Here is a 12,301-nt window from a genome sequence, read left to right as displayed (position 1 = left end):
TAATTTTTCAGTATTAGAAAAGTTGTGAAAATGTAGTGTGTGCCAAATAACTAGTATAAATCTAACATTTTATTATAAATACCTTTGTTTTCATTAAATAATCTATGAAATTCTTCCATATGTTCATCTGCATGTGTTTGTTGGTTGCTTTGATTAGAACCTCATTACATATTAAGGTTTTACCTGTGGAATTGTATTTTGAAATGTCTTGGCTTTTTATGATCACTTGTAACCGTCCAAACTGCTAAATTTTAGTTACTAAATAGTTACAAAAATTCTTGTTTGATTTTTTTTTTATTAAAAGTTGAGTATCTTTAGAGATGTGACTGTTTTGAAGCAAGCTTAAAAAATTCAGTCTGCAGAACTTCAGAACCCATTTCTTCAAGAAAAGTAACAAACATAGTTACAATTTTACAAGTATATTATCACACTTTTTATTGATTTTTCTAAAATATTTGGATATTCCAAGGGCTAATTTTTGTATGACAATATTAACATATAATTTTTCCTGTACACTTTAACACTAGCCAAGACTATTAATAAAAATAATAAATCATAATGGGTGTGTCTGCTTAATTCATTGGATAAGTTAAGAATGAACAAATGCTTGTATGAAACATGTAAAATTGTTTTGCTGCTTAAGATAAAGCTTCTCTAAATAGCTCTGTGAGAGTGTGAAATAACTTGTGTTCAGTACTTAAAAGCATTTGTCTGAATAGAGTGATGTAAAAAGTGGAGTCCCTCTCAAGGACTGGTATTGGGACCTGTGCTTCTTAACTAGTTCATAAAGGATCTAGAGTTAGGGGTGAGCAGTTCCAGATTTGCTGGTGATACTAAACTGTTCAGGGTTGTTAAAAAGATTGTGAAGAGCTCCAAAAGGACTTGCTTAAACTGAGTGAATGGGTGTTAAAATGGCAAATGGAATTAAATGTAAACAAGGGTAAAGTGATGCATGTTGGGGGGGGGAAATATGTGTTCATGGGGATTTAAACTGGCAGTAAATGGTCAGTGCACCTCAAAAGGAATAGAGTTGCTAAAGGTTCATCAAAATCAACAAGGGGATAAAGCAGCTCCCCATTAGAAAAGGTTGCAGCAATTGAGACTGTTTAGTTTAGAAAAGTTTATAGGGTTATGCATGGCATGGAGAAAGTGGATAGAGAAAGTTTCTTCCTCTTATGACATCCAGTGAAGCTGAATGTTGGAAGATTCAGAACAGATAAAAGAAAGTACTTCATGCAGCTCATGGTTGAACTGTGGAGCACACTCTCGCAAGAAGCAGTAATGATCACCAACTTGAAAGGCTTTAAAAGAGAATTGGGACAAATTCATGGAGTGTCAGGCCATCAGTGGTTACTAGTGACAATGGCTATGCTTTGCCTCCCCAGTCATGCAGTAATGCTTCTGAATACCAGTTGCTGGAAATCACAGGAGGGGAAAGTGCGCTTAATGGTTTGCCGCAGTTAGAACTGGACTAGATGGGCCTTTGGACTGATCCAACAGACTCTTGGGTTCACAAGAGAAGTTGAGAGAGACAGTTCTATTTAAAATGTTTGCATTCGGTGAAATGCCAGCTTGCTAGATTCCAAGGTCCATTTATGTTCAGAATGGTGTGATCAGTACTTGCAAGGATGCCAACAGGAATTTGGGGGCCAACTATACCGTAAGTTGATTGGGCCCTCTGCTGCAGTATATTATGTTGTATTTGTATGCTTTTTTTGCAAGTGGTGGTAGAAGGCCCAAATCTGGCTACACAGTAAGGGGTCTGACAAGCAGAATGTATTATTTTTATCTGTAAGCTGCCATGAGTCCCTGTCAGAAGCTCCAGCTTCACCCATGGGCTTAAAATACTGAAAGGCAGGAAACAAAGATGCAATCAACAGCAGCAGAAAATAGAATTGTGACATCAGGATATAGACATCAAATTTGGATAAGGATCTGGTCCACTGGCCAAATCAGATTCCCCATCCTGCCTTTACTGCAGTCAAGCCCTCTCACTCTCTCGTTTTAACAGTAAATAAAGGTGGTAGCTTTCACACTGGAGGTATCGAGGACAAACTTAAAATGGAAATTAATGGGAGCCTTTCTCAATTACCTTCCCTAGACCTGGGGATCTGCCTAAGCAGGCAGCCCATTAAAGGGTGCATGTTTTGTGATGCTTGAGACTTAAAGGAACACAAATGAAAAACAAGTTTTTCAGAGCGTTTAAACTGTAGCTGATATGACCAATATTTCAGATCCTGCAGGTGGTTCATTGATCAGTGTTCCTTTATATCTTCCTGCCTCAAAGATCTGTTCTTGTTCAAGCACGCTGACCAAAATTTATGAGGATTTATAATTTTTAGTATCTCATCTGAAAAGTGTTTAGTTTCTAATTTAATATTTTTTAATTATCAAAAGTTGGGGGGGAATTGGCAAAGCTGTGAATTTCAGTGAACTCCGATTGTACAGAATCTCATGACTAAATTAAAAACTATAGAAAATAATTATAGGGCAATCCTGTATCTGCTTCCTGAAAAGTATGCCCCAGTATATGTCGTGGGGCTTAATCCCAAATAAGATACACTAAACTGCAGCCCGAATAAATTAAATATATGATATATAAGAAACAAAGGGTTTTTGCAAAAAAAATCAAAATTGATTTGTGAACTTTAGTTCAGCAATTACATTATCACATACACATGTTTATTACTTCATAGATTGTTATATCAAACAGCAGAGAACGCTGAGCATTGCAGAAATGTTGATATCTAAAATAAACCACAGTAATAGCTCTGCAATTACCAACCATATATTGAATCAACAAAAGGGGTGAAAGTCTGCATTATGTTTTTAAACCTGGATTATTGGAGCAGAATCTTAAACCTCACAGTTAAATGCTGGTAATCCTACCTACATTTTGTAGTATTGAATTTTCTTTCCATGACCCTTATACCAAATGAGCGAAAAGAGAATGTTTAGAGAGACTCCTTGCTTAAACATGTTTCTCTTTAGTTGATTAAAAGTTTGTTTAGTTTAATCTAGCTACAGATGAGGTAACCTTTTAAAAATTTACCAGCCTTTAAGTAATGGAAAAACTCGCTCCAGGCTTTTCTTTAGAGCTTGAACAATAGTCACAGGGGGAAGCAATTTAGAAGTGGAATCTTTTTTTCCTGTCGTTGGATAAATAATTGCTTATGGCCACAATCCTATACTCAACTGAGAGTATGGACTTGTCCACATTTGAACATTTGGCTATTAAACCTGTTTTCACCCCAGTAAAATGAGACAGGAGTTGTCCACACCAACAAATATTTGTGTATGAGAAGCAACTTCAGTCTTTCCCATTCATAAAAACAGGCATTCCCTTTTCTGTTTGTCTCTGCCCTCTAATTAGCTGATTATATTATGCCAGCTAAGAAGCAACAGAGGTTGCGCTCAGTGGTGTGTGAACCTTGTTCTTTAAAAAAAAAAAAACCCAATTACTGTGCAAAAGCACCCTATCGTGCAACAGTAAATTTGCTTCTGGACTTTTCTGGTGTTGTAGAAATCTGAGGGATCAAAATAAATGTATGACTAAGCTCCTGGTGAAATAATTATGCTGTTGAAATGCTTATGCATGACACCTAGGGAGTTTATGTTCATATGAGGCCCCAACTCTTGTCACTGCCACTGGCGTGGTAATTTCCTGTTTGTGCAAGCAGAAAGTTTAGGAAATATACGTGCCACACAGCTATTCATAAGGGTACATTTGGCACAATGCCATCCAGCTATAGTGAAAAGAGATGAAGTGAATCTGGATTGCTGAGGTTTGCTGCTCTGCCCAGTATTTCTGCTTCAAGGAGCTCATTTTTCACACATTGACCAGTTTTCTCATTGTCTCCTTAACTGTGCCCTAATGCAATGGAGCAAGGAAGGAAATGAACCAGGATAGAACCTACTGAGGTATTGGTGCATTTCACATTCCAACAGAAAGGTAAGTTCTCTCTCTGGAAATTTTGATATTTGTATGCTGAATAGTATCCTATGTACAATGATGCGGTAGTAGCTGAACTCATTGGTAGCTTGTACTTTGAACAATGGATACAAATAATTCAGATTCAGCTGGAGGATCTGCCTTCCTCTCCAATCTGGTAAAATATATATATATATATGTGTGTGTGTGTGTGTGTGTGTGTGTGTGTATATATTTGTTTAGCAGTACTAACTGCATTCAAGGTCACATAAGCTTATGCTATCTGTTCTTAGTATTATTCTCATAACAGGACTCTCCTTCCCATACATTCTAAAACAACTCGCACAATTTTGTGCCAATTTAATATATTTGAACTTGGAGCCAGTGTGCTGCGTGCAGATAAGAATGTAAGGACAAAATGAAGGCAAAAGGCAAGTGTTTTGAGATAAAACAATAAGAAAAAAAAACAACTTGCATTGTATTTACTGCTTCAAGTTTGGGAGCCCAAGTAAAGTGATGAAGCAAATATTTGAATATATATGGCTAGCATGCAACAATTTGATTTAAAATTAGAAGTTTCCACTTTGGATTTGTTCTCCCACAGCATGGTGCAAGCTCTGAATATGAACAGTGGATAAGAGTTGAAACAGTAGCAGCAGCAGCACAATCGGACCCTTTCTTCTGCCCCAGTTGAAAGAAAACACATCTGTCCCATATTGAGCTCTACAGCCACAGCCAGCGCTGTAGCTCTCCAACTTCACCCCCACAAAGGCGCACTCCTCCATTATCTCCTGAGACAGACAGATGCCAACTAATATAATTTACACTGGTGCCAGAACTCAAATTTAGCTGCACACCTGTATAGTATGTAGGACTTGGGAGTAAACTTCATTGAGTAGAGTGGGACTGAGTAAATGTGAAATACTGTTTTATTCCTCTGGTATCATGCAATCAGGAATCCTTCCCACAAGAGGGCGATACATCATCACATTTTTAAAAGATTTGGTTTGCAACGTCCCCCATTCACATGAGCAACATACCACACTTTGTTGGATGAGCGTCGCAGGGACCTCACCTGTTCGCCAAAAAATCTCAAAATTATAGACAGAGGCTCTGAAGTTGCACCCACAAGCTCCTTTAATACCCCTGGGTGCAATTCAACAGGCCCTAGAGATGTGAATTCATTTAAAGTAGCTAGGTGTTCCTTTACCACCTCTTTTCCTGTCTTAGCTGCAGCTTCCTCTTTGCATCATTTATTCTGTTATCACAAAGTAATTTTCTCAGTTTTCTCCACGCAGAGAACCTTCTGCATACTTGCTTGTTCCTCCTCTTGCTCCTAACATAGTTGAACAACCTCTTGCAAGCCTAAGCTCATTGTGAGCTTTGGCTTGCTTGATCTTCGCCCTTCAACTGTTGGCTACTCGTTTATACTCTTCCTCAGTGATTTCCTCTTTCTTGCATTTCTTATACATGCCATTCTTAAATCTCAGCTCTTTAGATGCACCCCACTTTTATTTATTGTTGAAATTGTCTACATTTGTGCCTTCAATATTTCATCTTTAAGAAACTCCCAAGCATCTTGGACTTCCTTCTCTTTTATTATTTCTGACCATGGGATCTCACCCAGTAGTTCCTTAAGCTTTTTGAAATCAACCTTCTTGAAGTCCAGAGTGCATGTCTGACTACACTCAGTTTTCCTTTGCTTGTGTATCATGAAACACAAGAGGACACAACCACTTCCTCCCAAGGTTCCCAGTACTTCCACTTCATCAGTTCCTCCCTTTTGGTGAGGACCAGGTTCAAGATATATGATCCCCTTGTTTCTTCCACCTTCTGGGAAATGAAATTGTCAGAGATCTGCAGCTGAAGGGCGATATACAATAATAATAATAATAATAATAATAATAATAATAATAATAATAATAGAATCTGTTGGCCCTTACATTATTAGCAGAGTTTGAGTTCCAGCAGATATCAGGGTAGTTGAAATCTCCCATGACTACAATATTTCTCCTTTTTGAATGTTTGAAAGAGGACAAGATGGTTGGACAGTGTTCTCAAAGCTACCAGAATGAGTTTGACCAAACTGTGGGAGGCAGTGGAAGACAGGAGTGCCTGATGTGCTCTGGTCCATGGGGTCACGAAGAGTCAGACATGACTAAACTGCTAAACAACAGCAACATCATTGAAGTCTTCAGTCTAGCTTGGAGGTCTATCTATAGCAGACACCCACAGTAAGGTCACCGCTGTTTTCCTCTCCTAAAAGTTTTACCCATTTACTATCAATTTGCCTTCCATGCTCCAGGTCTTGGATCTCTTCACAATATACACATCCTTTACATATAATGCTGCTGCTCCTCCCTTTCTGTTTGGTCTATTCCTTTTGAACAAGAGTTGTTTATACATTATTTGCTAGCTTTGTTTTGATCACTTGAGTCTTTCTGCCTTGTTTTCTTTGCTTCATATTCTGTAAGCTTATTCTTTAGGAAGTAACAAGGCGTTTGAACTTCAAAATTGATGAAAGAGAAGTTGCAGAGCATGTATGCGTTTCAACATATATCTGTGCTTAGTGCAGTATATTTGCAGAATGACGTTTTTCTTATAAGAGCTAGCTAAAACAATAAACCTGTTTTATCACCAGTAAGTACAATTAAAATCAGTTAGTTTGCAATAATAGTTATTTTATCAACAATATAACTAAATATGATCCCAATATTTAAAGGGTTAAAAAGAAAATAATTATGTGCTGCTATAAAATACATATACTTTTTGAGGCACCGAATAAAAGTAGGTAGGGCTTGTTGGTATCTACACAATACAATTCAAAATAACTTCTTACATGGGCCCTGTTGCTAACTTGCACAGTAAAGGCTTAGAGGACAAGCTATATTTACAGTTAACCATAATATAATGTATGTATATGATATAGGGGGTGTTTCTATCTCTTACATCTTTAAAACTTAAATTTGTTCCTTCATTTCTTGTAGTCTTCCTAAACCCCTTCCCTTTACAGTGCTAGCTTCTTATTTATGCATTTGCTTAATTTTCTCACTGATGCTTTCAACTGGTCCCATCCTACTCTTTACAAGCTTGTGTAAAAATAGCCTTATTTTAGCCTTTGCTTTGGTCTAGTATGAAATAAGTTGCAAGGGATGTAATAATGGATTTGAGAGTCATTGTTACAAGTGTGGGGAACCTTTTTTGGGGGGCTGGCCAGCCTGTCTCCCTTTCTCTAGCCTCCCTATACAGTGGTACCTCGGGTTAAGTACTTAATTCGTTCCGGAGGTCCGTTCTTAACCTGAAACTGTTCTTAACCTGAAGCACCACTTTAGCTAATGGGGCCTCCTGCTGCCGCCACACCACCGGAGCACAGTTTCTGTTCTCATCCTGAAGCAAAGTTCTTAACCCGAGGTACTATTTCTGGGTTAGTGGAGTCTGTAACCTGAAGCATATGTAACCTGAAGCGTATGTAACCCGAGGTACCACTGTACTTCCCCATGGTCCATCACCATGTAATAGACACAGCTCTTCTCATTGTGGGAAAGTTGCTGGCCACCACTGCTGTCAGGGGCTTGGAACAGCTTCCAACAGTGGTACCCACCCAGCCCATTCTCTGTTGCTAGCCCTTCCCTTGAGAAAGACTAGTGGGGGAGATATTTGGTGTTCATGGTGGAAGGTGACATCAATGGTGGCACCCAAGAGACAGAAAGGATAGAACCTTTTTAAATGGAAGATGTGCCTGATTCAGAGACGAAATCAGCTAGCAAGGACTGTGTGGATGAGAAATGGGCAAGAAAAAGATTTCAATGTTTGTTTTTATTAAAAGGCCAATGTGGGGGTGAGATATAGAAATATCTGAGGAGCAAGGGTGCAGCCTGTGAGCTTCTCATCCCTGCTCCAAAGAATGGGAACTTGTTTTTTGAATAGACATATTTCTTGTTTTTTAAAAAAACCAGTGGCTGCTGGTGCCCTGCAAAAATTTTAGTTATTCAAGCTTCAGTAATTTGACCTGCCCAGCTCTGCTTGTGCAAACTTCTCCCTGACTAATGGAACAACAAGTTTACAGAGGTTTCTACAAATTTTCCATTCATTTATTTGCAAGCTTGTCTGAAATGGGGTAGGCTTAAGCTAGTAAGACTGGCTGTGCCACTAGGGTGTGCAGGAGTTGGTTCGTTCTACCTATCACTGATAGCCTTTTCCTCTATGAATTTGTCTAAAGCCATCAAAGTGGGTTGCCACGATTACATCTTGCAGTAGATAATTCCACTGTTGTTTTTTTAAGAAAATACACTGTGCGCAAAAATCCTTCCTCTTGTCTGTCCTGAATTTCCCATTATTCAGCTTCATTAAATGATCCCAGGTTCTAATATTTCTCTTTATTTCTATTTCTCTCTCAGGTCAAAGCAAACTGAAAAAGGACAGAAGACATCCCAACATCAAGCTGAGAGTACAGGCATCAAGCCTCTGCCTCACACAAGGAAGAGTGGCACTTCTTGATATGCAAATTATTCAAATGCTGGCAAGGCATTGCCCCATGGCACCTTGAGAACTACAGAGAACCACTGCAGGCACTGATGCTTCTTGTATACAGAGTGAACACTTGCCACTTTAGCCAATTGCACCTTTGCCACGGAAGGCTGTTGTGGTTAGTAGCACAGTTGTGTGGGTGCCATAGGTCCTCAGTTCATTCTCTGTGCCCTGTATCAAAGAGTCCTCAAGTCACAGACAGACTGAGCAAATTCGGGCATAAATCTTTCCCTCTCATGCTAGACAGACAGACAGACAAACAAACAGACAGACAGACAGACAAGGGTGTTGCTTTAAATACCACCACACCCTTCCTCAGTGTGGACCATGTGGTGGTGGACCACGTGGTGTGCAAAATTTAGACTTTTGTTCTTGGCCATTCATCAAGAACATAGAGCTGCTGTGATGGGGAGAGGAAGCTTTCACCACAAGTAGGACATCTGCACATGGGTCCTTAGAAAATGCTAAATTGGACATTTTGAGTGCAAGTAACATAAACCTCAGTAATTTTTGATTATACTCTTTTAAGTTCAGAAAACTACATTGGTTCATGTGGGCAGAAGGCCAAAGGGCAGTCGCTCTCAAACAGCACAAATGACAGGGTGTTAGCACTTCTAAGGAATTCTGCTTCTCTCAAATGTTCATGTTCCTCCCTCACTTTCTAATGGTTGCTGTTGTCTTTCCACCCACTAATACAATTTAGATCCTAAACTTCAGTTTTAAAAGGAACGATACTAAACTCATGATACAAACTGAAGTAAAATTAAACTTGGCCCACTACACTGTTGACCCACCAAGCTGAATACAGCTCATTAAATTTATGTACTGTGACCTACCAGGGGCCTGAAAAAGTATACTACTGCAAAAACAGGGGACATTATCAAACCTGGCAGGCCACAGTACATATCAAATAGGCTGCATTTGGCTAGGTGTGTCCCAAGCTATGCAGGCCTGCCCTAGACAGTGACCTTGACACTTAAGAAGGTTTACTACATTAGCTGCTGTATCAGTCAGGAAATGCGGACACAAAGCCAGGCAAGAGAGTCTCATTTATTTGATGTGGGAGGTGGGAGCAAGCACTTAAATTGATACTAGAATTATAATTCATTCTGGGCAAGGAAAATAATTAAAAATAAATGTCACCTTAGTGTTTTAATCACCTTGGTGTTTTAACATTCATTAGCAATGACACTGGGAGCTAAGGTGAGATTGTCTTACTCAGCAATTGGACAGAATTGTAAGTTAAAGGTTTAGATAGTTTAGGGTTGTTGTTTTTTTAAAAAAATGGAAGCTGTAATGATATATGGGTGAGTCTGGATTATCCCATCTGATGCAACCACCAAACTCCTATGATCCTTGAATGAAAACGAATCACCGGATCTGGATGGAATCCACCTGAGCATTCTAAAAAGACTGAAGGATTAAAATCTCAATCTTCTAACAAAAATCTGTAACTCGCCCCAAAGCTTGGCATCCATGACAGAGAACTGAAAGCAATCTATGTGGCACCAGTGTTTAAAAGAGGTTGGTTCTATGAAGTTACAGGCCCATTAGGTGAACATTTGTTAAAGATAAAATTATTGATCATACTTAATAGTAAGACTTGCTGTAGAATCAACATGGCATGGGTTCTACAAAGCTCTGCCTCACTATCCTTTTAGAGCTCTTTGAGAGTCTTCACAAGCATGTGGGTAGGGAAAATTTGGTAAAAATTATATACTTGGACTTTCAAAAGGCTTTAACTAGAACTCTTGTCAAAAAATCATAATTCAAAAGGACTCCCTGTAACCGCTGAACAGCTGATCAGTAATTTCAGCAAGCCTTTTTGCAGTCCAGCTGCAGATGCAGTTTGGATTCAAACCGTACCTGTAAATGGGCAAAGAAAGGCTCACTGACAGTGGATATAGTAGTAATGGTTCTATATAGATAACTATAAGCAATCTCCTCTAAGTTTAGATACTATGTGTTATAAATACAAGTTGTATGAGAACAAGAGCATTAGAGGGCTATTCATGTCCTGCTTGTGCGCTACCTGTAGGCATCTTGTTGGCCAGTGTGGGAAACAGGTTGCTGTACTAGACAGGTCTTTGATTTGATTCAGCAGTCCTTTTCTGTTGTGTGTCAAAACTGGCAGAAGACAAAACCCCTAAACAAAGCCATCTATTGTTTTAGAAGTTGTTCACTGTCTTTTTGGCACCCTAACCCACTGATACCAGTATGGTGCATTCCAGATGCTGTGGACTATCACTTCCACTGGCCTCATCTCCCACAGCCAAGTCAGGGAAGATAGATGTTATAGACTAAAATACATGGAGGACACCTGCCCTAAACATCTGATAGACGCCTCTAAAAGTTAACATCATGCATTGGTTTATATAAGCTTTTGGGTGCCTACTGGCTAATTAACAATTAAAATAAGATACACTTGAAAGAATAATTTGAATTGCAAACTTATTTGGTCTGGACTTATTATTACATAATACATGTGAAAGATGGGAATCTTGCCATCATATCTGAAGTGTGTTGATAGAACCTGATTGTTTCCATTTGTATATGTATATGTAAATATGGGTCGCCAAGTTTTTTCTCTGATTTAAAAAAGAGCCCAGCTTTTAATAGAATTTTGTATATTAAGTGTTTGGATAAAATGCTCACCATTGTACCTCTTCAGAAAAGGAACAAAAATAGTACAATACACACTTGTTTCATTAGATCTGGGATTTCTGTCCCTTCTTCCCCAACACACATTGAGCAACACACTTCAAAACATGATAATAACTCTTTAGCACTATCAGGAACATATAGAGCAAGCTTTAAACAAATATATCAAGCCACCACCCTTGAAAAGTACATATTGCTTATGCAATAGGATTATGGAAACATGTTGTCAGAGACACTTAGGGGAAAGGGATAGTCATCCACAACAGGAAGAATGTTCCACATTATTTTGAATGATAAGTATTATTTTCCCTAGCTTATCAGTTAGGTATGGGTTGATGCATTACCTAGGATCAAACTACAAAGCTAGGCTCCTGTAAACCCACTTGTTCCACAAACTCCTCCTCTTAATCTTCCTCTACAACTAAATTGAAGGGCTATTCCATGCTGTCATTTGTCCCATGTCAAACACGTTTTTAATATGAAATAATTGTGCATTTTCCATTTACAGGAGCATTATACCCCGGGTAACTACTGAGAAAGAAAACTGGGTATAAGGATCATCATACCCTGCTTGATCTAATCAAGGAAGGCAATTATTTCCGATGACGTTCACGATTTTAATTTAAAGCGGTTTTTGTATTCCTCCCGCAAGTTGCGTGTAAAACTCTACTGACGCTACATAAAAACTGCCAATGCTTTTCAACTTCTCTTCGGCTTTGAGTGCGCAGTTGTGAAAGACAAAAGCGCAACTTCACATACGTTTGCCGTCTCAAGTTTTTGAACGTATGGGTGGGCCATGCATTACAACAAACACGTTTGAGACTTCCTGAGTTTTATTTTTGTTTTGTTTTGTATGAGCTGCGAAGAGAGGCGTCGTGTCTGATTTTTTTTTTTTTTAGTTTAGTTTAGTTTTACTCCACACCTCATTCTCCCCCACCCCACCCCCCACATCCCCAAGAGCTTCAGGCATCTGGGGAGTGGCTGCCGTGACTTTCCCTTACACGCAAAGAAGCTTGGCAGGAAAATCTCGTCGCTTTCACCGGTTCAACCCGATCCAGCTTCGCACTGACGAGCGAGGTGTGGTTGCGGAGACAGAAATGGCAGTTGGGCCGGAGAAGGGCTCCCGTGGGGTCGAGCGCGGAGGCGGTTATGGGGCAGCCTCTGACCGAGGCAGTCAGGAGA

This window comes from Podarcis erhardii, assembly GCF_964252035.2.
Source record: "Podarcis erhardii genome assembly, chromosome: 5".
Classification (NCBI taxonomy): domain Eukaryota; kingdom Metazoa; phylum Chordata; class Lepidosauria; order Squamata; family Lacertidae; genus Podarcis; species Podarcis erhardii.
Note: the sequence above shows the minus strand (reverse complement) of the source record.